Source organism: Oncorhynchus gorbuscha, linkage group LG01 (genome assembly GCF_021184085.1).
Source record: "Oncorhynchus gorbuscha isolate QuinsamMale2020 ecotype Even-year linkage group LG01, OgorEven_v1.0, whole genome shotgun sequence".
Taxonomy (NCBI): domain Eukaryota; kingdom Metazoa; phylum Chordata; class Actinopteri; order Salmoniformes; family Salmonidae; genus Oncorhynchus; species Oncorhynchus gorbuscha.
This window is the reverse complement of record NC_060173.1, coordinates 37,386,142-37,413,015: the sequence shown is the minus strand read 5'-3', so window position 1 is coordinate 37,413,015 and position 26,874 is coordinate 37,386,142. Positions and strand designations below refer to the sequence as shown.

At 42.0% G+C, this 26,874-nt stretch overlaps 1 pseudogene; it reads right to left on the bottom strand.

Annotated features, from left to right (window-relative positions):
• LOC124043171 overlaps positions 1-19,687 on the bottom strand; it is a 92,621-nt pseudogene extending 72,934 nt beyond the window's left edge.
• Positions 19,688-26,874: the final 7,187 nt, after the last annotated feature.

The window sequence follows — 26,874 nt, the reverse complement described above, 5'->3', positions numbered from 1 at the left end:
ACACGACTACACACACACACACACACACACACACACACACACACACACACACACACACACACACACACACACACACACACACACACACACACACACACACACACACACACACACACACACACACACACACATACTACCGGTCAAAAGTTTTAGAACACCTACTCATTCAAGGGTTTTTCATTATTTTTACTATTTTCTACATTGAAGAATAAAAGTGAAACATGAAACTATGAAATAACACATACGGAATCATGTCGTAACCAAAAAATGTGTTAAACATTTGAGATTCTTCAAATAGCCACCCTTTGCCTTGAGAACAGCTTTGCACACTCTTGACATTCTCTCAACCAGCTTCACATGGAATGCTTTTCCAGCAGTCTTGAAGGAGTTCCCACATATGCTGAGCACTTGTTGGCTGCTTTTCCTTCACTCTTTGGTCCAACTCATCCCAAAACATCTCAATTGGATTTGGGTTCGGGGGATTGTGGGGGCCAGGTCATCTGATGCAGCACATCATTTTCCTTCTTGATAAAATAGCCCTTACACAGCCTGGAGGTGTGTTGGGTCAATGTCCTGTTGAAAAATAAATGATAGTCCCACTAAGCCCAAACCAGATGGGAGGGCATTTGGCTGCAGAATGCTGTGGTAGCCGTGCTGGTTAAGTATGTCTTGAATTCTAAATAAATCACTGACAGTATCACCAGCAAAGCACTCCCACACCATAACACCTCCTCCTCCATGCTTTGGGGTGGGAAATACACCTGCGGAGATCATCCGTTCACCTACACAACGTCTCACAAAGACACAGCGAAATTTGGACTCCAGACCAAAGGACACATTTCCACCAGTCTAATGTCCATTGCTCGTGTTTCTTGGCTCAAGCAAGTCTCTTATTATTATTGGTATCTTTTAGTAGTGGTTTCCCTTGCAGCAAAGAAGGCCTGATTCACGCAGTCTCCTCTGAACAGTTGATGTTGAGATGTGTCTGTTACCTGAACTCTGTGAAGCATTTATTTGGCTGCAATTTCGGAGGCTGGTAACTCTAATGAACTTATCCTCTGCAGCAGAGGTAAATCTGGGTCTTCAGTTCCTGTGGCAGTCCTCATGAGAGCCAGTTTCATCATAGCGCTTGATGGTTTTTGCGACTGTACTTGAAGAAACTTTCAAAGGTCTTGAAATTTTCCTTGTTGACTGACCTTCATGTCTTAAAGTAATGATGGACTGTCATTTCTCTTTGCTTATTGGAGCTGTTCTTGACATACTATGGACTTGGTCTTTTACCAAATAGGGCTATCTTCTGTATACCTCCACCACCCCCACCTTGTCATAACACAATTGATTGTCTCAAAGGCGTTAAGAAGGAAAGAAATACCACAAATGAACTTTTAAGAAGTCACACCTGTTAATTGAAATGCATTCCAGGTGACTACCTCATGAAGCTGGTTGAGAGCATGCCAAGAGTGTGCAAATATAAAATATATTTTGATTTGTTTAACACTTTTTTGGTTACTACATGATTCCATATGTGTTGTTTCATCGTTTTGATATCTTCAGTATTATTCTACAATGTAGAAAATAGTAAACAATAACGAAAGACCCTTGAGTCGGTGTTCAATAGCTTTTGACCAGTAGTGTGGTCCTGTACAAATAATCTTGTGGGGACATACAATTCAGTCCCATTCAAAAACCTATTTTCCCTAATCACCTAAACCTAACGCTAAACTAAACCCGAAAGCCCAACCATAACCATAACCCTGAACCTAATTCTAACCCTATCACTAATTCTAATCTTATCCCTAAACCACCTAGAAATAGCATTTGACTTGTGAGGTCCCAGTTGGTCAAATTTTTGTTTGATTAATGTTTTTGTGGGGTCTTCTGGTTCCCACAAGAATAGTTCAACTCGTACACACACAGAGAGAGAGGAGAGAGAGAGACCCTATCAGACCACGGGAAAATCACAGTCTACTTGATCAGAGCAATACTCAGTCATGAGGCATCAAAGCCAAAGGAACTGAGTAACATTAAGAAATGCTATAGATGGAAGGAATGCAGTTTGGAAACCTACCAAAAAACAATGAGCCAATAAATTCAATCCCTTTTAGACAACTTCATGGGGTAAAACATTCCACTGTAATAGTGAAGGTGTAAACTTGGCAGTAGAAAATATTAACAGTATATTTGACCTCTCAGCTTCCCTGTCAAAGCTAAAAATCTCAAATAGAAAACTGAACAACAATGACAAATGGTTTGATGAAGAATGCAAAAATCTAAGAAAGAAATTGAGAAACCTGTCCAACCAAAAACATAGAGACCCGGAAAACCTGAGTCTATGCCTTCACTATGGGGAATCACTAAAACAATACAGAAATACACTACGCGAAAAGAAGGAACAGCACGTCAGAAATCAGCTCAATTTAATTGAAGAATCCATAGACTCTAACCACTTCTGGGAAAATTGGAAAAAACTAAACAAACAACAACACAAAGAATTATCTATCCAAAATGGAGATGTATGGGTAAACCACTTCTCCAATCTTTTTGGCTCTATAACAAAGAACAAACAGTAAAAACATATACATCATCAAATACAAATCTTAGAATCAACTATTAAAGACTACCAGAACACACCTCCTCTGCATTATCATTAACAGCAGACTCGTAAATTTCCTCAGTGAAAACAATGTACTGAGCAAATGTCAAATTGGCTTTTAACCAAATTACCATACAACAGACCACGTATTCACCCTGCACACCCTAATTGACAAACAAACAAACCAAAACAAAGGCAAAGTCTTCTCATACTTTGTTGATTTCAAAAAGGCCTTCGACTCAATTTGGCATGAGGGTATGCTATACAAATTGATGGAAAGTGGTGTTGGGGGAAAAACATGTGACGTTATAAAATCCATGTACACAAACAACAAGTGTAGGGTTAAAATAGGCAAAAAATCAAACACATTTCTTCCCACAGGGCCGTGGGGTGAGACAGGGATGCAGCTTAAGGCCCACCCACTTCAACATGTATATCAACGAATTGGCGCGGGCACTAGAAAGATCTGCAGCACCCGGCCTCACCCTACTAGAATCTGAAGTCAAATGTCTACTGTCTGCTGATGATCTGAAAAAAGGAGGGCCTGGGACCTGACAGTAAATCTTAGTAAGAACAAATTAATGGTGTTCCAAAAAAGGTCCAGTCGTCAGGACCACAGATATAAATTCAATCTAAACACCGTTGTCCTAGAGCACACAAAAATACTATACATACCCTGGCCTAAACACCAGCTCCACAGGATGGTGGAACAAACTCCCTCACGACGCCAGGACAGCGGAATTAATCACCACCTTCCGGAGACACCTGAAACCCCACCTCTTTAAGGAATACCTAGGATAGGATAAAGTAATCCTTCTACCCCCCCCCCCTCTTAAAAGATTTAGATGCACTATTGTAAAGTGGCTGTTCCACTGGATGTCATAAGGTGAATGCACCAATTTGTAAGTCGCTCTGGATAAGAGCGTCTGCTAAATGACTTAAATGTCTTAAAAATGTCTTAAATGAAACTTCCACAAAGCTGTGAATGATCTGAGAGACAAGGCAGAAGATCATTCTATGCCATCAAAAGGAACATAAAATTCAACATACCAATTAGCATCTGGCTAAAAATACTCAATCAGTTATAGAACCCATTGTCCTTTATGGTTGTGAGGTCTGGGGTCCGCTCACCAACCAAGAATTTTAAAAAGTGGGACAAACACCAAATTGAGACTGCATTCAGAATTCTGCAAAAAATATCCTCCGTGTACAACATAGAACACCAAATAATGCATGCAGAGCAAAATCAGGCTGATTCCCGCTAATTAACAAAATCCAGAAAAGAGCCGTTAAATTCTACAACCACCTAAAAGGAAGCGATTCCCAAACCTTCCATAAGAAAGCCATCACCTAGAGAGAGATGAACCTGGAGAAGCGTCCCCTAAGCAAGCAGGTCCTGGGGCTCTGTTCACAAACACAAACACACCCCACAGAGCCCCAGGACAGCAACACAATTAGACCTAACCAAATCATGAGAAAACAAAAGGATAATTATTTGACACATTGGAAAGAATTAACAAAAAAACAGAGCAAACTAGAATGCTATTTGCCCCTAAACAGAGAGTACACAGTGGCGGAATACCTGACCACTGTGACTGACTCAAACCTAAGGAAAGCTTTGACTATGTACAGACTCAGTGAGCATAGCCTTGCTATTGAGAAAGGCCGCCGTAGGCAGACCTGGTTCTCAAGAGAAGACAGGCTATGTGCACACTGCCCACAAAATGAGGTGGAAACTGAGCTGCAATTCCTAACCTAACCTAATATATGACCATATTAGAGACACATATTTCCCTCAGATTACACAGAATCACAAAGAATTCGAAAACAAACCAAATTTGGATAAACTCCCATATCTCCTGGGTGAAATACCACAGTGTGCCATCACTGCAGCAAGACGTGTGACCTGTCGCCACAAGAAAAGGTCAACCAGTGAAGAACAAACACCATTGTAAATACAACCCATATTTATGCTTATTTATTTTCCCTTTTGTACTTTAAACATTTGTACATCGTTACAACACTGTCTTTATTCTTTTGAAACTTGTGAGTATAATGTTTACTGTTAATTTCTATTGCTTATTTCACTTTTGTATATTATCTACCTCACTTGCTTTGGCAAAGTTAACATATGTTTCCCATGCCAATAAAGCCCCTTGAATTGAATTGAAGAGAGAGAGAGAGAGAGAGAGAGATAGAGAGAGAGAGAGAGAGAGAGAGAGAGAGAGAGAGAGAGAGGAAGAGAGAGAGAGAGAGAATATATTCCTACTCCCTACATAGTTTAGCGCAGAAATCATGGTGATTAACTACAATGACTATAATCCATTGCGTGACAACTTGTCCGGTCTGTGCGTTTATTTTATGCTTCATTAGGTTAGTTGGGGCAGACACAGAGAGAGAGAAGAAACAGAAGATTGCGAGATCAAGAGGGATAGCGAGTAGTTGCTTTGCGAGGTACAGTGCAGGGAGTACAAAGTAGGAAACACTGAAAAGACCATCACTGAAACAAGAAAATACGAAATGCAGTTTGTCACATCAGATATACAGTGCATTCGGAAAGTATACAGACACCTTGTCTTTTTCCACATTTTGTGATTAGATAATACAGTGATTGACACAATAAGATAAATCTGTCTCTCACTCGTGTATTGACACAAATATCCTGTCATTCATCCTTATGAACTACACACAATGCATTCAGAAAGTATTCAGACCCTTTGACTTTTTCCACATTTTGTTACTTTACAGCCTTATTCTAAAATGCATTCATTAATTGCTTTTCATCATGGATCTACACACAATTCCCCATCATGACAAAGTGAAAACTAGTTTTGAAACATTTTTGCAAATGTAAAAAAAATGTAAAACAGAAATAACTTATTTACTTAAGTATTCCTACCCTTTGCTATGAGACTCAAAATTGAGCTCAGGTGCATCCTGTTTCCATTATTCATTCTTGGGATGTTTCTGCAACTTGATTGGAGTCCACCTGAGGTCAATTCAATTGATTGGACATGATTTGGAACGGCACACACCTGCCTATATAAGTCTCACAGTTGACAGTGCATGTAAGAGCAAAAACCAAGCCATGAGGATGAAGGAATTGTCCGTAGAGTTCCGAGACTGGATTGGGTCGAGGCACAGATCTGGGTAAGGGTACCAAAAAATGTCTGCAGCATTGAAGGTCCCCAAGAACACAGTGGCCTCCATTATTCTTAAATTGAAGAAGTTTGGAACCATCAAGACTCTTCCTAGAGCTGCCAAACTGAGCAATCGAAGGAGAAGGTCCTTGGTAGAACCTTCCAGAAGGACAACCATCTCTCTGCAGCACTCCACCAATCAGGCCTTTATGGTAGAGTGTCCAGATTGAAGCCACTTAGTAAAAGGCACACGACAGCCCGCTTGGAGTTTGCCAAAAGGCACCCAAAGGACTCTCAGACCATGAGAAACAAGATTATCTGGTCTGATGAACCCAAGATTGAACTCTTTGGCCTGAATGTCCAGCATCACGTCTGAAGGAAACCTGGCACCATCCCTACGGTCAAGTATGGTGGTGGCAGCATCATGCTGTGGGGATGTTTTTCAGTTGCAGGAACTGGGAGACAGGATCGAGGGAAAGATGTACGGAGCAAAGTACAGAAAAATCATTGATGACAACCTGCTCCAGAGCGCTCAGGACCTCAGACTGAAGTCATCAAATTATACAAATGTAAATTACATAACTGAAATATTTGATTAAAGTAAAGAAATGTGAATAAAGTATGGTTAATAACTGATAAGCAGTAACGGGCAGTTACTACCATCATGGGATTTTTATGAATTGAATTGTGTTTTCGCAGCATTCAACCCACAAAATGCATAGTGCGTTTAATGTTTCAAAAATAATCGAAACCGTAATCAAAAACCTTGAAATATTTTTGGGAGTTTCGGCTTTCCATGGTGATACCATCATGTGGTAAATTGGTTAATAGACCAATAACAGAGAGTTCCAAACCTCTCTGCCAATAACAGCTAGTTTTCAGTGTTAGCCTCCTCATTCAGACCACTCCCACAGTCATAGAAAATGTTTTGCTTGAGAAATTGTTTTTTGCTAAAAAGCTATTTTTGCCCATTTTAATGGAAATCTATTACAGTAAGGTACTTAATTTATTTATTTCTTTACTCATTGATTCTTGAAGAATATAATTTATAAATGCCTCATGAGCTTAGTTCAACTGTCGTTCCCCATCAGAACTCCAAATATAATTTGATGATATACATAGATTTACACTTTAGCAATTTTCGTAATTTTTTAAAATCTAATATTGTGACTTTTGTTCTTTCCAGATATGTGTACATAAATAAATAAAAATATGATTATGACAAAAAAAATTAAGGTTATACATTACGATAATGAAATAAGTTATGAAATAAATGTGTATAATTTCATTTTAAATAAAAAAATTGTCAGGATTATGTTCATCTCAGGCCTTTTCATTAGAGGAGCAATGTTAAAAAATATAAATTTGGGAACTTTGAAAACTGTTGTGGTAATGAATTCGATTTTTGCATTGGTAGTTGTGGAAATTGTGGTAAAATGCTAAATATCTGTTAAAAATATATAATAATTATGAAATTACAGATCCTAATCTCAGTGATCCAAGAGGAACTTTATTGAAAAATAACACAATAATTTTTGTGTCAAATGTCAGTTTCTTGAGAATTGAGGATTTATGTGACAAGTAAATGAAAGGAATTGACTGTACAGTCAATATTTTTTTCTAGGCGTGGGACTGCAGTGAGACATTTCTTAATGTTTCATACAATGCCTATTCATACCCCTTGACTTACTCCAGGTTTTGTTGTGTTACAGCCTGAATTCAAAATTGATTACATAGATGTTTTTCTCTCACCCATCTACATACAATACCCCATTAGGACAAAGTGAAAACATGTACAGAAATATTTCTTTTACATAAGTAAAATGGCAGCGATTACAGCTTTGAGTCTTTCTGGGTGTCTCTGAGAGCTTTATACACCTGGATTGTGCCACATTTGCCAATTATTCTTTTGAAAATTATTCAAGCTCTGTCAAATTGGTTGTTGTTTATTGCTAGACAAAGATTTTCAGCTCTTGCCATATATTTTCAAACAGATTTAAGTCAAAACTGTAACTCGGCCTCTCAGGAACGTTCACTGTCTTCTTGGTAAGCAACTCCTGCATTGGAAATCCTCCCTTGTCTTTGTGTTTGAATCTGTGTTTGAAATTCACTGCTCGACTGAGGGACCTTACAGATAATTGTATGTTTTGGGTACAGAGATGAAGTAGTCATTCAAAACTCATGTTCAACACTATTATTGCACACAGATTGAATCCATAAAACATATTATGTGACCTGTTAATCAAAGGAGTTGATTACTTTTTGACTCAAGACATTTCAGATTTTGATTTTTTATGAATTTGTACAGATTTCTAAAAACATAATTCCAATTTACCATTATGGGGGATTGTGTGTTGGCCTTTGACCAAAAATCTAAATTTAATCCATTTTAAATTCAGGCTGTAATACAACAACATGTGGAAGAAGCCAAGGGATGTGAATACTTTCTAAAGCACTGTATATTTTCTCCTTGCATCTTAAATGTAACTACGCAGTACAGCTTCAATGTGCTCATGAAGATTTTGAATAAAGAGGGAATTCATATTCATATTTCCATAATTATTACAATGTGTGTCTCTCTACATCTCCCCTAACCTTAGCACAAACAAATAGAATATTTGACTCAAACATAATCATTTAAAATATGATATACGTATATGATCATACATCATATTATACAACAGATTTACCAACAGATTTACCAAATTAAAATAAGTTGGAGCTGATTTACTGGTGGTTTTGCAGTCTTTTATGTCCAACAATAAAACAAAAACTATTATTTATACATTTGTTTTGCTCAGAAAACTTAAGGGGCCAAATAAAATCACCTGTGATGGTACCCCTCTCAGGGAAGCTCATCTGCATGCTCGTCGTCCTTACCAGGACCTTGACCTGAATGCAGTTCGGCGTTGTAATCGACTTCAGTGGGCAAATGCTCACCTTCGATGGCCACTGGCATGCTGGAGAAGTGTGCTCTTCACAGATAGATCCCTTTTTCGACTGTACCGGGCAGGTGGCAGACAGTGTGTATGATGTCGTGTGGGCGAGTGGTTTGCTGATGTCAACGTTGTGAACAGAGTGCACCATGGTGGCGTGGGGTTATGGTATGGGCAGGCATAAGCTATGGACAATCAACACAATTGCATTTTATCTATGGCAATTTGAATGCACAGAGATGCTGTCGTTCCATTCATCCGCCGCCATCACCTCATGTTTCAGCATGATAATGCATTGCTCCATGTCGCAAGGATCTGTACACAATTCCTGGAAGCTTATAATGTCCCAGTTCCTCCATGGCCTGCGTACTCACCAGACACCACCCCGATTTAACACATTTGGGATGCTCTGGATCAACGTGTACGACAGTGTGTTCCAGTTCCCACCAATATCCCGCTTCGCACAGCCAATGAAGAGGAGTGGGACAACATTCCACAGGCCACAATCAGCAGCCTGATTAACTCTATGTGAAGTAGATGTATTTCGCTGCATGGCGCAAATGGTGGTCACACCAGATACTGACTAGTTTTCTGATCCATGCCCCTACCTTTATTTTTAAGGTATCTGTGACCAACAGATGCATATCTGGTAACTAATGCACTCATAGTTGTTCTTTAATGGGGCTAGCAAAGGGGTAATAATTCACAATGCACATCATCTGGGCAAGTCCAGAGGTTTTATTATGTTGGGAATCGATGTTGCATTTCATAGTAATTTTACCTGCTCTCCTAATGTCTGTGACTTCCACAATGCATTATCAACATTCATCTCCATGTCCTAATGGTTTTACGCTACCTCTTTTCTCATATCCACATAAGAAGATATAATTGTGTTCTTCAAGTGTAGAGTTATAAGAAGCCTATTGTTTTCTGTATGCATCATGCTGTCTCAGAGAACTAAGTTCATTTCATAGTTGGCCTACTTCACCTCATGTGAAAGAGGAGAGGATGTACTGTAGGTGTTACTATAAAACAGTCTGTGGTCTGCTCCAGAAACACCATTCCTCGTTGATGAGTGGTGCCCACAACTGAGAGAGGCGTATGAAAAAGATAACAAGCATTGCAGCGTAAAGATTGTCAGGCCATTTCAAGTGTCAAAAACGGACATTCTCCAGATTTCATGCACTTCATGCGCAGAACACTTTCACATTTGAATAATGATGTGACAGTTACAATCTCATTTAAAATGTACACAATATGTCAGTCAGATATATGGGGTTGGGTATTCACACTTTCCGCTAAGGTCTAGGTACCCTATGCATTAATTCTAGAAGCTAGACCTTACAATAGATTCCCTTGACCTACCTCTTACCCCATAACTGGGTTTTAGGAGATACATATTTTCTAACTGTAATTGAGCCCATTTAAATGATGGATCTACTCATGATTCAGCCCTTTCATCTGATTAATTACAGTAAATGTAGTGTTTGTTCTGGGGCACTTTTTAATGGATCACGTATTGCTGTGGCACATGTGGAGCTATGATTAATGACATGTGGGCATTGTGTCCTTATAACCTCTGCTGTACAATTATCACTGGGATGTCAAGCCGGATCAAGAAACTCTCCAGATCTACCCACTCTTCACATGTCTTGTATACTGAGTGTATCATGTACACTTATAATTCATATGCTTTGTTTAACTGATTAAACTGATTTAACAGATTTTTGTTGTACTTATTTGTGTGTTGTGTTTTTAATATCAGCCCTTTTGGGCTTCCAACCTCACCTGCACACCGTTTTTACCAGTTGTTTCGTCTGTACTGTTGTGTCTTTCACTTCTTTTCTTTGGTGCGAATAAATACAATGTAGAACTTAAAAAGATTGCTGCTCACTCAGGTTGGTCTTGAAATATAATGTCCACATCAACCCTCCACGCATCTCTGGCACCGAAACCCACCCTGCCCTACCTTGTCATTGTTACGGAGAATCTCATAGGTCTCATAGGTCTCAAGGCATATCATTCTGGAACACAATCTCTGAGGGTTATGGTTGGAACATGGCCTTTGTTCACATCTGGTCCATCTGGTCCTTCTGTAGCTCAGTTGGTAGAGCATGGCGCTTGTAACGCCAGGGTAGTGGGTTTGATTCCCGGGACCACCCATACGTAGAATGTATGCACACATGACTGTAAGTCGCTTTGGATAAAAGCGTCTGCTAAATGGCATATATATCTACAGTGGAGAACTGAGAACAGCACAGAGAAACCGTTCAAAAGGGTAGGAAGGAACAATAAAAGATTTCCCATCATCGCTTTTCTGATCAAGCCACATTGCACATTTAGTAACAAAAATGTCACAAAATAAAATAACATAATAATGTAAATCCTTAAAGTCACTTTAAATGGCCTCTATAACTATTAGGTCACTGCTGACTAAGAGAAAGCTGCTTCCAGGTGAGGTTCATAAACTGAACTTAATTAGCCTATATCAAAATGACCATCTCATAATGATGACGCATGCTGTGTGATGAACTGACTTAGACCACTGACATTGTTCAAATGGACTCCAACCAATTGCTCAGCTTCTAAGTCAAACAGAGGATCACTTGATTTGAGACCCTTTACTCCTGTTTGACTTCCTTTTTATCAGCTTTGATTTATTAAGCTGCATTTTTTCTGCTAATGTACAAAAGCCCTGATGTTAGCTAACATTAGTGTTACAGAGGCAATAAAAAAAACCCTGTTACAGAGGTAGAAAGAGAGCAAGAGAGAGAGAAAGAAAGAGAGAGAGGGAGAGAGAGAGAGAGAAACAGAGAGAGAGAAACAGAGAGAGAGAAACAGAGAGAGAGAGAATGGAGAGAAAGAAAGAGAGAGAGGGAGAGAGAGAGGGGGCGAGAGAGAGAAACAGAGAGAGAGAAACAGAGAGAGAGAGAATGGAGAGAGAGAAAGAGAGAGAGGGAGAGAGAGAGAGAGAAAGAGAGAGAGAGTAAGGGAGAGAGAGAGAGAGAGAGAGGGCGGGGGGAAGAGAGGGAGAGAGAGAGAGCGAGAGGATCAGAGGTCAGATGCTTTATAAGATGAGAAAAATGTCTGTCTGTTCTTTCACATTCCCACAGTAAATGAAATGATTTTACTCTATAATCAATCCAATCTAATCCAGTTTATGTTCTAGGGAAGGAAGAAGGGGTGGATGCACAGTCCTATTTACAGAGGCACGCTTCATGCATGTTGCTAAAAGTAAAGCTAAAAGTGACATGAATCCCATCCAGGGCCATTTTATGGTGTAAAAGCTGAGAAATATGTTGAAACCATACACTTCTAACATCAATCAGGTTGGGATAAATAGCCTAGTTGTTTTCTTGTTTGATACAAGCTTTTGGCCACTGTATTATCAGTAGCCTAATATTTATAAATGCATTGTTCTCCAAGGCAACAGAAACAGTTTCAGTGTTAATTTTTTATTTTTTTATTTATTTCACCTTTATTTAACCAGGTAGGCAAGTTGAAAACAAGTTCTCATTTACAATTGCGACCTGGCCAAGATAAAGCATAGCACATTCGACAGATACAACGACACAGAGTTACACATGGAGTAAAACAAACATACAGTCAATAATACAGTATAAACAAGTCTATATACAATGTGAGCAAATTAGGTGAGAAGGGAGGTAAAGGCAAAAAAGGCCATGGTGGCAAAGTAAATACAATATAGCAAGTAAAACACTGGAATGGTAGTTTTGCAATGGAAGAATGTGCAAAGTAGAAATAAAAATAATGGGGTGCAAAGGAGCAAAATAAATTAATTAATTAAATACAGTTGGGAAAGAGGTAGTTGTTTGGGCTAAATTATAGGTGGGCTATGTACAGGTGCAGTAATCTGTAAGATGCTCTGACAGTTGGTGCTTAAAGCTAGTGAGGGAGATAAGTGTTTCCAGTTTCAGAGATTTTTGTAGTTCGTTCCAGTCATTGGCAGCAGAGAATTGGAAGGAGAGGCGGCCAAAGAAATAATTGGTTTTGGGGGTGACTAGAGAGATATACCTGCTGGAGCGTGTGCTACAGGTGGGAGATGCTATGGTGACCAGCGAGCTGAGATAAGGGGGGACTTTACCTAGCAGGGTCTTGTAGATGACATGGAGCCAGTGGGTTTGGCGACGAGTATGAAGCGAGGGCCAGCCAACGAGAGCGTACAGGTCGCAATGGTGGGTAGTATATTGTTGAGTAGGGTATTGGAGGCTATTTTGTAAATGACATCGCCAAAGTCGAGGATTGGTAGGATGGTCAGTTTTACAAGGGTATGTTTGGCAGCATGAGTGAAGGATGCTTTGTTGCGAAATAGGAAGCCAATTCTAGATTTAACTTTGGATTGGAGATGTTTGATATGGGTCTGGAAGGAGAGTTTACAGTCTAACCAGACACCTAAGTATTTGTAGTATTCGGTCCAAGAATTGAACCCTGTGGCACCCCCATAGAGACTGCCAGAGGTCCGGTCAGCAGACCCTCCGATTTGACACACTGAACTCTATCAGAGAAGTAGTTGGTGAACCAGGCGAGGCAATCAATTGAGAAACCAAGGCTGTCGAGTCTGCCGATAAGGATGTGGTGGTTGACAGAGTCGAAAGCCTTGGCCAGATCAATGAATACGGCTGCACAGTAATGTTTCTTATCGATGGCGGTTAAGATATCGTTTAGGACCTTGAGCGTGGCTGAGGTGCACCCATGACCAGCTCTGAAACCAGATTGCATAGCAGAGAAGGTATGGTGAGATTCGAAATGGTCGGTAATCTGCTTGTTGACTTGGCTTTCGAAGACCTTAGAAAGGCATGGTAGGATAAATATAGGTCTGTAGCAGTTTGGGTCAAGAGTGTCCCCCCCTTTGAAGAGGGGGATGATCGCAGCTGCTTTCCAATCTTTGGGAATCTCAGACGACACGAAAGAGAGGTTGAACAGGCTAGTAATAGGGGTGGCAACAATTTCAGCAGATAATTTTAGAAAGAAAGGGTCCAGATTGTCTAGCCCGGCTGATTTGTAGGGGTCCAGATTTTTCAGCTCTTTCAGAACATCAGCTGAATGGATTTGGGAGAAGGAGAAATGGGGAAGGCTTGGGCGAGTTGCTGTTGGGGGTGTAGTTCTGTTGACCGGGGTAGGAGTAGCCAGGTGGAAAGCATGGCCAGCCGTAGAAAAATGCTTATTGAAATTCTCAATTATAGTAGATTTATCGGTGGTGACGTTGTTTCCTATCTTCAGTGCAGTGGACAGCTGGGAGGAGGTGTTCTTATTCTCCATGGACTTTACAGTGTCCGAGAACTTTTTTGAGATTGTGTTGCAAATTTATGCTTGAAAAAGCTAGCCTTGGCTTTTCTAACTGCCTGTGTATATTGGTTTCTATCTTCCCTGAAAAGTTGCATATCACGGGGGCTGTTCGATGCTAATGCAGAACGCCATAGGATGTTTTGTGTTGGTTAAGGGCAGTCAGGTCTGGAGAGAACCAAGGGATATATCTGTTCCTAGTTCTACATTTCTTTAATGGGGCATGCTTATTTAAGATGGTGAGGAAGTCATTTAAAAAATAACGAGGCATCCTCTACTGACGGGGTGAGATCAATATCTTTCCAGGATACCCCGGCCAGGTCGATAAGAAAAGCCTGCTCGCTGAAGTGTTTCAGGGAGCGTTTGACAGTGATGATTGGAGGTCGTTTGACCACTGACCCATTACGGATGCAGGCAATGAGGCAGTGAACGCTGAGATCTTGGTTGAAAACAGCAGAGGTGTATTTAGAGAGCAAGTTGGTTAGGATGATATCTATGAGGGTGCCCGTGTTTACGGCTTTGGGGTGGTACCTGGTAGGTTCATTGATCATTCGTGTGAGATTGAGGGCATCAAGCTTAGATTGTAGGATGGTTGGGGTGTTAAGCATGTTCCAGTTTAGGTTGCCTAGCAGCACGAGCTCTGAAGATAGATGTGGGGCAATCAGTTCACATATGGTGTCCAGAGCACAGCTGGGGGCAGAGGGTGGTCTATAGCAGGCGGCAACGGTGAGAAACTTGTTTTTAGAGAGGTGGATTTTGATTTTATTATTTATTTTACCCCCTTTTATCCCAAATTTCGTGGTATCCAATTGTTAGTAGTTACTATCTTGTCTCATTGCTACAACTCCCGTACGGGCTCGGGAGAGACGAAGGTCGAAAGCCATGCGTCCAAAACACAACCCAACCAAGCCGCACTGCTTCTTAACACAGCGCACATCCAACCCAGAAGCCAGCCGCAGGAAACACAGTGCACCTGGTGACCTGGTCAGTGTGCACTGAGCCCGGCCTGCCACAGGAGTCGCTGGTGTGCGATGAGACAAGGATATCCCTACCAAACCCTCCCTAATGGCACTAGGCCAATTGTGCGTCGCCCCATAGACCTCTGGTCGCGGCCGGCTGCGACAGAGCCTGGGCGCGAACCCAGAGTCTTTGGTGGCACAGTGCCCTAGACCACTACGCCACACGGGAGGCCGCGAGAGGTGGATTTCTAAAAGTAGATGTTCAAATTGTTTGGGTACAGACCTGGATAGTAGGACAGAACTCTTCAGGCTATCTTTGCTATAGATTGCATCACCGCCCCCTTTGGCCATTCTATCTTGTCTTAAAATGTTGTAGTTAGGGATGAAAATTTCAGAATTTTTGAGGATTTTGAAATCCTAAGCCAGGATTCAGACACGGCTAGAACATCCGGGTTGGCAGAGTGTGCTAAAGCAGTGAATAAAACAAACGTAGGGAGGAGGCTTCTAATGTTAACATGCATGAAACCAAGGCTATTACGGTTACAGAAGTCATCAAAAGAGAGCGCCTAGGGAATAGGAGTGGAGCTAGGCACTGCAGGGCCTGGATTCACCTCTACATCACGAGAGGAAAAGAGGAGGAGTAGGATAAGGGTACAGCTAAAAGCTAAGCTGGAACAGAGAGTAAAAGGAGGTTTCTGGAGGCGATAAAATAGCTTCAAGGTATAATGTACAGACAAAGCTATGGTAGGATGTGAATACAGTGGAGGTAAACCTAGGTGTTGAGTGATGATGAGAGAGCTATTGTCTCTAGAAACATCATTGAAACCAGGTGATGTCAGCGCATGTGTGGGTGGTGGAACTGAAAGGTTGGATACGGTATAATGAGCAGGGCTAGAGGCTCTACAGTGAAATAAGCCAAGAAGCACTAACCAGAACAGCAATGGACAAGGCATATTGACATTAAGGAGAGGCATACTTAGTCGAGTGATCATAAGGGTCCAGTGAGTAGTGAGATTGGTAGGGGTCATGGCGATTCAGACAGCTAGCCAGGCCATCGGTAGGAAGCTAGCAGAGGATGGAGGTTTGTTTTTAGCCACCTCGTGCATTTCCGTCGGTAGATTAGTGGGGTTTCGTGTGGTTGAGGGGATCAATCCAATTGGCAAAACAGATATAGTTATAGAACAATTGTCCGATAGACCTATTCAGACAGCAGCCAATAAGACAGCTAACGATAAGACAGCTAAGCATACGTTTAGCCAATAACAGATGATGGTCAGTAATTTCAAAGGCAGCACTGAAGTCTAACAATACAGTTCCCACAATATTCTTATTATAATTTACAGTCATTTGTGTCAGTGCCGTACATGTGGAGTGCCCTTCTATTCACAGTGAAATAACATTGTATATGGTCAAATAATAATCTTATAAGATTATAAGATTGATTCAATTGTTTTTCCCCTCATCACTCTCCACACAATGCCCCATAATGACAATGCAAAAACTGTTATTTAGAAATGTTTGCAAATTTATTTTAAAAAACAGAAATACATTATTTACTGTTATTTACTGTCACCTGTTAGGTGGATCGCGTAACATTAATGGGGATGTGAAGACAGTTGTGCTCAAATTTTAAAGAAATAATATTTTTACAGACCCTTAGCTATGAGCTCGAAATTGAGCTCAGGTGCGCCCTGTTTCCATTGATCATCCTTGAGATGTTTTTACAATTTGATTGGTGTCGAAATTTGTAGCTTCATACTCAAGAAGACTCGAAGCTGTAATCTCTGCCAAAGGTGCTTCAACAAAGTACTGAGTAAAACTTATGTAAATGTGATATTTCTGTTGATTTTTATACATTTGCAAAAAAATCTAAAAAACTGTTTTTGCTTTGTCATTATGGGGTATTGTGTGTATGTGGGTGAGAGGAAAACATATTTAATCAATTTTAAAATAAGGCTGTAACATAACAAAATGTGAAAAAAAGTCAAGGGGTCTGAATACTTTCTGAATGCACTGTAATACAGTATGTAGCCAATGAAGTAAATAATTGAATTAAATAGATGATCTGATTGAAATCGTTATATGTGGGTATCTATATATGATACATTTTAGATCTATCTCACTAGGCTTAAATAGTCGGCTACACTTTTAGAAAAGAGGGTTATTTGGCTGTCCCTATAAGAGGATCCTTTTTGGTTCCCGGTAGAGTTGTTTTTGGTTCCAGGTTGAACTCTTTTGGGTTTCATGGGGGAAGGGAACCCAATTGGAACCCAATAGGGTTCTACTTTGAACTAGAACGGTTCCAGTTGGAACAAAAAACTGTTCTTCAAAGGGTTCCCCAATGGGGCCTGCCGAAGAACCATTTAAGTTCTAGATAGAAAACATGTGCTAAGATATGCATGCATTAATTTCTGATGTTTCAGCAAAGCACTCAAACTACAAGTGAAATAAGTTCTAAAGTCTTGCTGGAGACAATATGTTCAGTAAATGTGGGATATGAATCTATAAAATATGATGCAAGCATATTTATACTGTTTGCCATCAAAAACACAGTGTTTTATTTCTTTAACAGTTATTTTATCTATTGCAGTAGAGATGTATGCATGTGTACACAATACATAGTAGAATGTGTGGAGGAGAATGAATAATAGAACAGCAGACCTGTCCTGAAGAAGATCGTGATAGCAGGGAAAATACATGTATAAAAAATATATAATTATATACGTCTGGGTCTAGGCCTAAATCCCTGACCCCACATTCATTGATAAGATACAGTATCTTATGTCAGGATGAGTTACAACATTACAAAGTAGAGGATTGACTACAGCAAAAGTAGTGGTGGAAAAATTACTCAATTGTCATGCTTCATGCTTCAGTAAAAGTAAAGATACCTTAAAAACCTCTTAAGGATAGGACCCTATCTTTCAATTTTTTGCCTAAAATGACATACCCAAATCTAACTGCCTGTAGCTCAGGACCTGAAGCAAGGATATGCATATTCTTGATACCATTTGAAAGGAAACACTTCGAAATTTGTGGAAATGTGAAATTCATGTAAGATAATATAACACGTAAGATGTGGTAAAAGATGTGGCCTTTCTCTTGAAATGCAAGAGAAACAACAGCAAAGGACCTTGTGAAGATACTGGAGGAAACAGGTACAAAAGTATCTATATCCACAGTAAAACGAGTCCTATATTTACAAAACCTGAAAGGCCGCTCAGCAAGGAAGGAGACACTGCTCCAAACCGCCATAAAAAAAGCCTGACTATGGTTTGCAACTGCACATGGGGACAAAGATTGTACTTTTTGGAAAAATGTCCTCTGGTCTGATGAAACAAATATAGAACTTTTTGGCCATAATGACCAAAGCCGAAGAACACCATCTCAACCATAAAGCACGGGGGTGGCAGCACCATGTTGTGCTGGTGCTTTGCTGCAGGGGGGACTGGTACACTTCACAAAATAGACGGCATCATGAGGCAGGAAAGTTATGTGGATATATTGAAGCAACATCTCAAGACATCAGTCAGGAAGTTAAAGTTTGGTCGCAGATGTGTCTTCCAAATGGACAACGAGCCCAAGCATATTTCCAAAGCTGTGGCAAAATGGCTTAAGGACAACAAAGTCAAGGTATTGGAGTGGCCAACACAAAGCCCTTACCTCAATCCCATAGAAAATTTGTTGGCAGATCTGAAAAACCGTATGCGAGCAAGGAGGCCTACAAACCTGACTCAGTTACACCATCTCTGTCAGAAGGAATGGGCCAAAATTCCCCCAACTTATTGTGGGAAGCTTGTGGAAGGCTACCCGGAACATTTGGCCCAAGTTGAACTATTTAAAGGCAATGCTACCAAATACTAATTGAGTGTATGTAAACTTCTGACCCACTGGGAATGTGATGAAAGAAATAAAAGCAGAAATAAATCATTCTCTGCTATTATTCTGACATTTCACATTCTTAAAATAAAGTGGTGATCCTAACTGACCTAAGACAGGGAATTTTTACTATGATTAAATGTCAGGAATTGTGAAAAACTGAGTTTCAATGTATTTGGCCAAGGTGTATGTAAACCTCCGACTTCAACTGTAACTGTGCACTCTAGTCAAACAATACCATGGTAATCTTTCACTGTAATAGCTACGGTAAATTGGACAGTGCAGTTAGCTTAAATTCTTGTTAATCTTTCTGCCCGTATCAGATGTTCTTGTATCAGGTTTCAGGTAAGACAAAGTGCAGAATGTGTGAAATAACAATGTTTAATAAATCGAACATGGTCAGGCAAAGTCACAGGACGGCAGGTAGGCTCAGGGTCAGGTCAGACTGAGGTCAGTAATCCAGAGTAGTGGGGCAAAGGTACAGTAAGGCAGGCAGGCTCAGCATCAGGGCAGGCAGAAAGGTCAGAAAAATAGGAACTATAGACAATACAGGAGCAAGGGGAAAAACATGGGTAGGTTTAATGAACAAAACAAACTGGCCACAGACAGAACACAGGTATAAATACACTGGGGATAATGGGGAAGATGGGTGACACCTGGAGTGGGGTGGAGACAAGCACAAATTCCGATCAGCGTGTGACTAGCTGGGCGCATACCTGGTTGACCGGGGTGTCGGCGTTGGAACTCAGCGATGAGGCCTGGGTCCAGGATGTCCCTAGTGGAGACCCAGCACCTCTCCTCCAGGCCATAACCCTCGGAGTCAACCAGGTACTGGAATCTTCTTCCCCCCAGTCGAACCATCAGGAGGCGCCTCATCGTGTATGCCGATTGGCGGGCTCAATGAGACGGGGAAGAGGGGTGGGCCTGGAAACAGGAGACAAAGGTCTGTGAGACATGGGATTACATCTAGACATGTAAAGTGAGATGTGTACGGAGGGTACGGGGCAACAGAAGATGAACAGCAGAGGGGCTAATAATCTTGGAGACGGTAAAAGTGGCTCCACCCGGAGGGGCAGATCTCGAGTGGACAGCCATACCCTCTGCCCGAGACGATGCCGGTGGTGGTCACTTGTAGCCGATACCTGGAGGTAATCTTGAAAATAGCCAACTGGGCTCTCTTCTAGGTATGGCGACTGTGGTGGACAAACATCTGGGCCGGGGGTATGCCAACCTCTTCCTCCAGGAAGAGTGGGGGCTGATAATCCCGGGGAACACTCAAAAGGCGAGAACCCGGTGGCCGAGCAGGGGAGGATCAAAAACCAGGAGATGAGAAAAAGAGAGGCTGGGAAAAAACAGGGTCTGACAGGACAAACGCTGGTAAAATTGACGAACTGGCAACAGACAAATAGAAAACACAGGTATAAGTACACAGAGGATAAGTGAGGAAAATGGGCGACACCTGGAGGGGGTGGAGACAAGCACAAGAACAGGTGAAACAGATCAGGGAGTGACATCTTGTTACTTACAACGTCTTGCTAATCCCATTAGCGTTAGCTCAAGCGTCCCGTGGGGGGGACATCGATCCCGTAGAGGACAACCCTTTCCAGCACTGTTTCAGTTTTCGGTAGTGTGTACTGTCTACCATACAGGTGTATCTGGAAAGCCAGCTCAAAAAGTGAGCAGAATTGCTAACTCTGTAAGATGTCAGGCATAAAGTGAAAAACTGACGTTTTTTTCTGTCAGATTTCCCACCATTTGAACTAATACATGCATAAGGGTTGCACACAATTTTTTTTCCACAGTTCTTTAGTAGAAAATCCTATGACAGAGGATAAGCAGAGGACACATAATAGCTGGTTATATAGTTGTTGTACAATAGTGTTAAAACGTAATGAACCTCCAGGAACCTCCAAACAGTCACCACTCGAGAAACAACACTTACAAAACTCTACAAAATCAGCCAGAGCCAGACATATTTGTAAAAGGATCAAACTAATAGGATTTGTGGGCATGAAACGGAAAGCAAATTCCCCTTCTGTCATTACTGTTCTAGTTCTACATTCCCTGTGAGACACCATGTCCTCCATAGTCGTCGTCCCCCGTCATGCCTTGTGCAAAGGCTGCATGGGCCGCCTCTGAAATACCAGACATCTCAATTAAAACTGCAGCTTCATGGTCAGACTTCCAATGTGGGTGCGTAGATGTGATCAAGAGAATTCACTACAGTAGCTTTGGGATTACAGTAAATGATGACATGAACAAACAGTTGCAATTTCTTATAACATGCTGCCTGCCTCTTTCGATATGAGTTCAGTGTGTAATCTGGAATATCTCTTCAAGATCATACTGTATTGTGAAACAGTATACCAACATCTACAACCTCTGCAAGACACATTGGGATGATTGCGAACAATGACCTAAACCTACAGAGCACTAAAAGGGATAGTTATTTATTTGGGAACTTGGTGGGAACCAACTGGGTTAGTAGGAATGACTTTATAAGAGTCTGTTGTAAATGAGAAGCATAAATAATAATGGAACTCCTAGTACTGAATTGAAATGAGTTGAAGTTAGCTATTTCTATAAAAAAAAACATGGTGCATTATTCACACTTTTGCTTGGTGGTGTAAAGTACTGAAGTAAAAGAAAAAACATTTAAATACTACTTAAGTAGTTTTTGTTGTTGGTATCAATACTTTACTATTCATATTTTTGGTAACTTTTACTCCAGTAGATTCCTAAAGACAATATGTACTTTTTCCTCCCATACATTATCCCTGACACCCAAAAGTAAACCTACTCATGACATTTCGAATGCTCAGGCAGGATAGCAATGGTCCAATTCACCTACCTATTAATATAACACGTTGTCATCCCTACTGCCTCTTATCTGGCAGACTCACTTAACTCAAATAGTACTTTTGTAAATTATGTCTGAGTGTTGGAGTGTGTCCCTATCTGATCATAAATACATTTTATTGTGCTTGTTTGCTTAATATAAGGAATTTTATGTATAGCATTTAATTGTACTTTTTATAATTTAGTATTTTTCCTACCACTGTTCTAAAGTTAATTTAGTACCAGATATTTTAAGACTTTTAGTCAAGTTATATTTCACTTGGTGACATTCACTTGCGTTAATTTTTTATTATATTTCAGCATGAAAGCTGCTCCTTCGTGGAACTCAGCGAAGTCTTTTGTCTGCGCGCACACTGACCTAAAACTAAGGGATAGACCTATGTTGCCAAATTGTATCTATGATCGTATGCTATCCATTCATGTCTTTGGTATGTTATTTTTATATCTGAGAATCAACCTATGATATCAGGCCACCACCGGCCATGGTTACAGACACCTGTGTGTGTCCTTTGACACTATTTAAACTAGTCACCCCACAGTGTTTGTCATTATACCCTGATGAAGGCAGCTTGTCTGTCGAAACGTTGGATATTATGTTATTAAATTATTGCATCTGAGATCCTAGTGTCCAGCTCCCCTTTCATTTTTCAAGTGTTCTACTCTGCTTGCCAGCACCTCGCCTAAATTGGGGTGCGTTTCTTTCGCCTCTGGAGAACAGAAGAACCTGACAAGGCAGTGACATGTCTCAACTACTACCAGACAATGCCTTCAGATGCTTTGAAACATAATCCACAGGGGGAGAGAAAGACAAGGGCCAAAGCCTGGCATTTGAAGTATTTTATTACAGCCTATGTGTTCTAAAAAGGAAGAAAAATACAATCACGAGGATCCACTTTTATAGACAATATACCAACTCACAGTCAACGCATTCCACAAACAAAACAACCCTTGTAATATCATCTGGAATTATTGAACTTTTTGTTGAAAACAAATATTTGAATGGGAATTGACTGTCACTGTCAGTGATCTTCAGGTCGGAGCTCAAGAAAGAAGCCCGAGTTCCCGGCTTGGAATTCCGAGTTGGATGACGGATCAAAACGGATTTCCATGCTGTAGCTCGTTTTTTTCCCAGTTCCCGGTTGTCTTAAACTCACTGAGGTCTGAGATTTCCCAGTTCCAAGTTTTCAGTTGTTATGAATGTGGCAGAAGTTATGCTGGAATGACAGCATGGCAAATGTATTCAACCTTTTCTGGCCCATGGTGTTTAATGTTTATCCTTTTAAGCTTGGAAAATAGACCCTTTCAGACAGATGTTTTAAATCCTTAAAGCCAGACTTGGACTACACACCCTCTCCACCAAATAGCAGGCAAGGGAAGCAAAGTAGTAATTGCTTTCCTATACTTGCAGTTAGCCACTGATTCCTTCCAAACCACGCATTGTTGAATTAGCGATTTCCGACTTGTTGTGTAATGTTTTTGTCCAATGGCCAATAAGTACAGATAACTTGTATCTATAATTTAGCTTGATAAGGATTGAAAAATAATTGCCAGTAGATTATCAACAAGATTCATGATGATGACTGCTTCTCTTGTCATGTTTTGTCATTTATTATCTTGTCTTGTCCCTGTGCTTCCTTCTATTCGTTTCCCTCTGCTGGTCTTATTAGGTTCTTTCCCTCTTTCTATCCCTCTCTCTCCCCCTCCCTCTCTCACTCTCCCGCTCTCTCTTCTCTCTATCGTTCCGTTCCTGCTCCCAGCTGTTCCTATTCCCCTAATCATCATTTAGTCTTCCCACACCTGTTCCCGATCCTTTTCCCTGATTAGAGTCCCTATTTCTCTCCTTGTTTCCCGTACCTGCCCTGTCGGTTCCTTGTTTAGAATTCATCGTGCTGTGTTTGTGTATCGCCCTGTCGTGTCGTGTTTTCCTCAGATGCTGCGTGGTGAGCAGGTGTCTGAGTCTGTCTGGTTCAAGTGCCTTCCCGAGGCAACCTGCTGTTCACCTGCTGTTCAAGATCGAGTCTCCAGTTTGTCCTCGTCATTTCGAGTGAAAGTTGTGTTTTTTTTATTGTATTTACTTTACTGGATTAAAGACTCTGTTTTCGCCAAGTCGCTTTTGGGTCCTCTTTCACCTGCATGACAGAAGGAACCGACCAAGGAATGGACCCAGCGACTTCAGACGCTCGTTACACTGCCGTCGAGATCCAAGGAGCCATGCTCGGCAGACACGAGCAGGAATTGTCTGCTGCTCGCCATGCCGTGGAGAACCTGGCCGCTCAGGTTTCCGACCTCTCTGGACAGTTCCAGAGTCTACGTCTCGTGCCACCTGTTACTTCCTGGCCTGCCGAGCCTCCAGAACCTAGGGTTAATAACCCACCTTGCTACTCCGGGCAGCCCACTGAGTGCCGCTCCTTTCTCACGCAGTGTGAGATTGTGTTCTCTCTCCAACCCAACACATACTCTAGAGAGAGAGCTCGGGTTGCTTACGTCATTTCACTCCTTACTGGCCGGGCTCGAGAATGGGGCACAGCTATCTGGGAGGCAAGGGCTGATTGCTCTAACAAGTTCCAGAACTTTAAAGAGGAGATGATTCGGGTTTTTGACCGTTCAGTTTTTGGTAGGGAGGCTTCTAGGGCCCTGGCTTCCTTATGCCAAGGTGAACGGTCCATAACGGATTATTCTATTGAGTTTCGCACTCTAGCTGCCTCTAGTGAGTGGAACGAGCCGGCGCTGCTCGCTCGTTTTCTGGAGGGACTCCACGCAGTGGTTAAGGATGAGATTCTCTCCCGGGAGGTTCCTTCAGATGTGGACTCTTTGATTGCTCTCGCCATCCGCATAGAACGACGGGTAGATCTTCGTCACCGGGCTCGTGGAAGAGAGCTCGCATCAACGTTGTTTCCCTGCTCCGCATCGCAACCATCTCCCTCCTCTGGCTCAGAGACTGAGCCCATGCAGCTGGGAGGGATTCGCATCTCGACTAAGGAGAGGGAACGGAGGATCACCAACCGCCTGTGCCTCTATTGCGGAGTTGCTGGACATTTTGTTAATTCATGTCCAGTAAAAGCCAGAGCTCATCTGTAAGCGGAGGGCTACAGGTGAGCGCAACTACTCAAGTCTCTCCATCAAAATCCTGTACTACTTTGTCGGTCCATCTACGCTGGACCGGTTCGGGTGCTACATGTAGTGCCTTGATAGACTCTGGGGCTGAGGGTTGTTTCATGGACGAAGCATGGGTTCGGAAACATGACATTCCTTTCAGAGAGTTAGAGAAGCCTACGCCCATGTTCGCCTTAGATGGTAGTCATCTTCCCAGTATCAGATTTGAGACACTACCTTTAACCCTCACAGTATCTGGTAACCACAGTGAGACTATTTCTTTTTTGATTTTCCGTTCACCGTTTACACCTGTTGTTTTGGGTCATCCCTGGCTAGTATGTCATAATCCTTCTATTAATTGGTCTAGTAATTCTATCCTATCCTGGAACGTTTCTTGTCATGTGAAGTGTTTAATGTCTGCCATCCCTCCCGTTTCTTCTGTCCCCACTTCTCAGGAGGAACCTGGCGATTTGACAGGAGTGCCGGAGGAATATCATGATCTGCGCACGGTCTTCAGTCGGTCCGGAGCCAACTCCCTTCCTCCTCACCGGTCGTATGATTGTAGTATTGATCTCCTTCCAGGGACCACTCCTCCTCGGGGTAGACTATACTCTCTGTCGGCTCCCGAACGTAAGGCTCTCGAGGATTATTTGTCTGTGTCTCTTGACGCCGGTACCATAGTGCCTTCTTCCTCTCCGGCCAGGGCGGGGTTCTTTTTTGTTAAGAAGAAGGACGGTACTCTGCGCCCCTGCGTGGATTATCGAGGGCTGAATGACATAACGGTTAAGAATCGTTATCCGCTTCCCCTTATGTCATCAGCCTTCGAGATTCTGCAGGGAGCCAGGTGCTTTACTAAGTTGGACCTTCGTAACGCTTACCATCTCGTGCGCATCAGAGAGGGGGACGAGTGGAAAACGGCGTTTAACACTCCGTTAGGGCATTTTGAGTACCGGGTTCTGCCGTTCGGTCTCGCCAATGCGCCAGCTGTTTTTCAGGCATTAGTTAATGATGTTCTGAGAGACATGCTGAACATCTTTGTTTTTGTCTATCTTGACGATATCCTGATTTTTTCTCCGTCACTCGAGATTCATGTTCAGCACGTTCGACGTGTTCTACAGCGCCTTTTAGAGAATTGTCTCTACGTAAAGGCTGAGAAGTGCTCTTTTCATGTCTCCTCCGTTACTTTTCTCGGTTCCGTTATTTCCGCTGAAGGCATTCAGATGGATTCCGCTAAGGTCCAAGCTGTCAGTGATTGGCCCGTTCCAAGGTCACGTGTCGAGTTGCAGCGCTTTTTAGGTTTCGCTAATTTCTATCGGCGTTTCATTCGTAATTTCGGTCAAGTTGCTGCCCTCTCACAGCTCTTACTTCTGTCAAGACGTGTTTTAAGTGGTCCGGTTCCGCCCAGGGAGCTTTTGATCTTCTAAAAGAACGTTTTACGTCCGCTCCTATCCTCGTTACTCCTGACGTCACTAGACAATTCATTGTCGAGGTTGACGCTTCAGAGGTAGGCGTGGGAGCCATTCTATCCCAGCGCTTCCAGTCTGACGATAAGGTTCATCCTTGCGCTTATTTTTCTCATCGCCTGTCGCCATCTGAGCGCAACTATGATGTGGGTAACCGTGAACTGCTCGCCATCCGCTTAGCCCTAGGCGAATGGCGACAGTGGTTGGAGGGGGCGACCGTTCCTTTTGTCGTTTGGACAGACCATAAGAACCTTGAGTACATCCGTTCTGCCAAACGACTTAATGCCCGTCAAGCTCGTTGGGCGTTGTTTTTCGCTCGTTTCGAGTTTGTGATTTCTTACCGTCCGGGTAGCAAGAACACCAAGCCTGATGCCTTATCCCGTCTGTTTAGTTCTTCTGTGGCTTCTACTGATCCCGAGGGGATTCTTCCTTATGGGCGTGTTGTCGGGTTAACAGTCTGGGGAATTGAAAGACAGGTTAAGCAAGCACTCACGCACACTGCGTCGCCGCGCGCTTGTCCTAGTAACCTCCTTTTCGTTCCTGTTTCCACTCGTCTGGCTGTTCTTCAGTGGGCTCACTCTGCCAAGTTAGCTGGTCGTCCCGGTGTTCGAGGCACTCTTGTGTCTATTCGCCAGCGCTTTTGGTGGC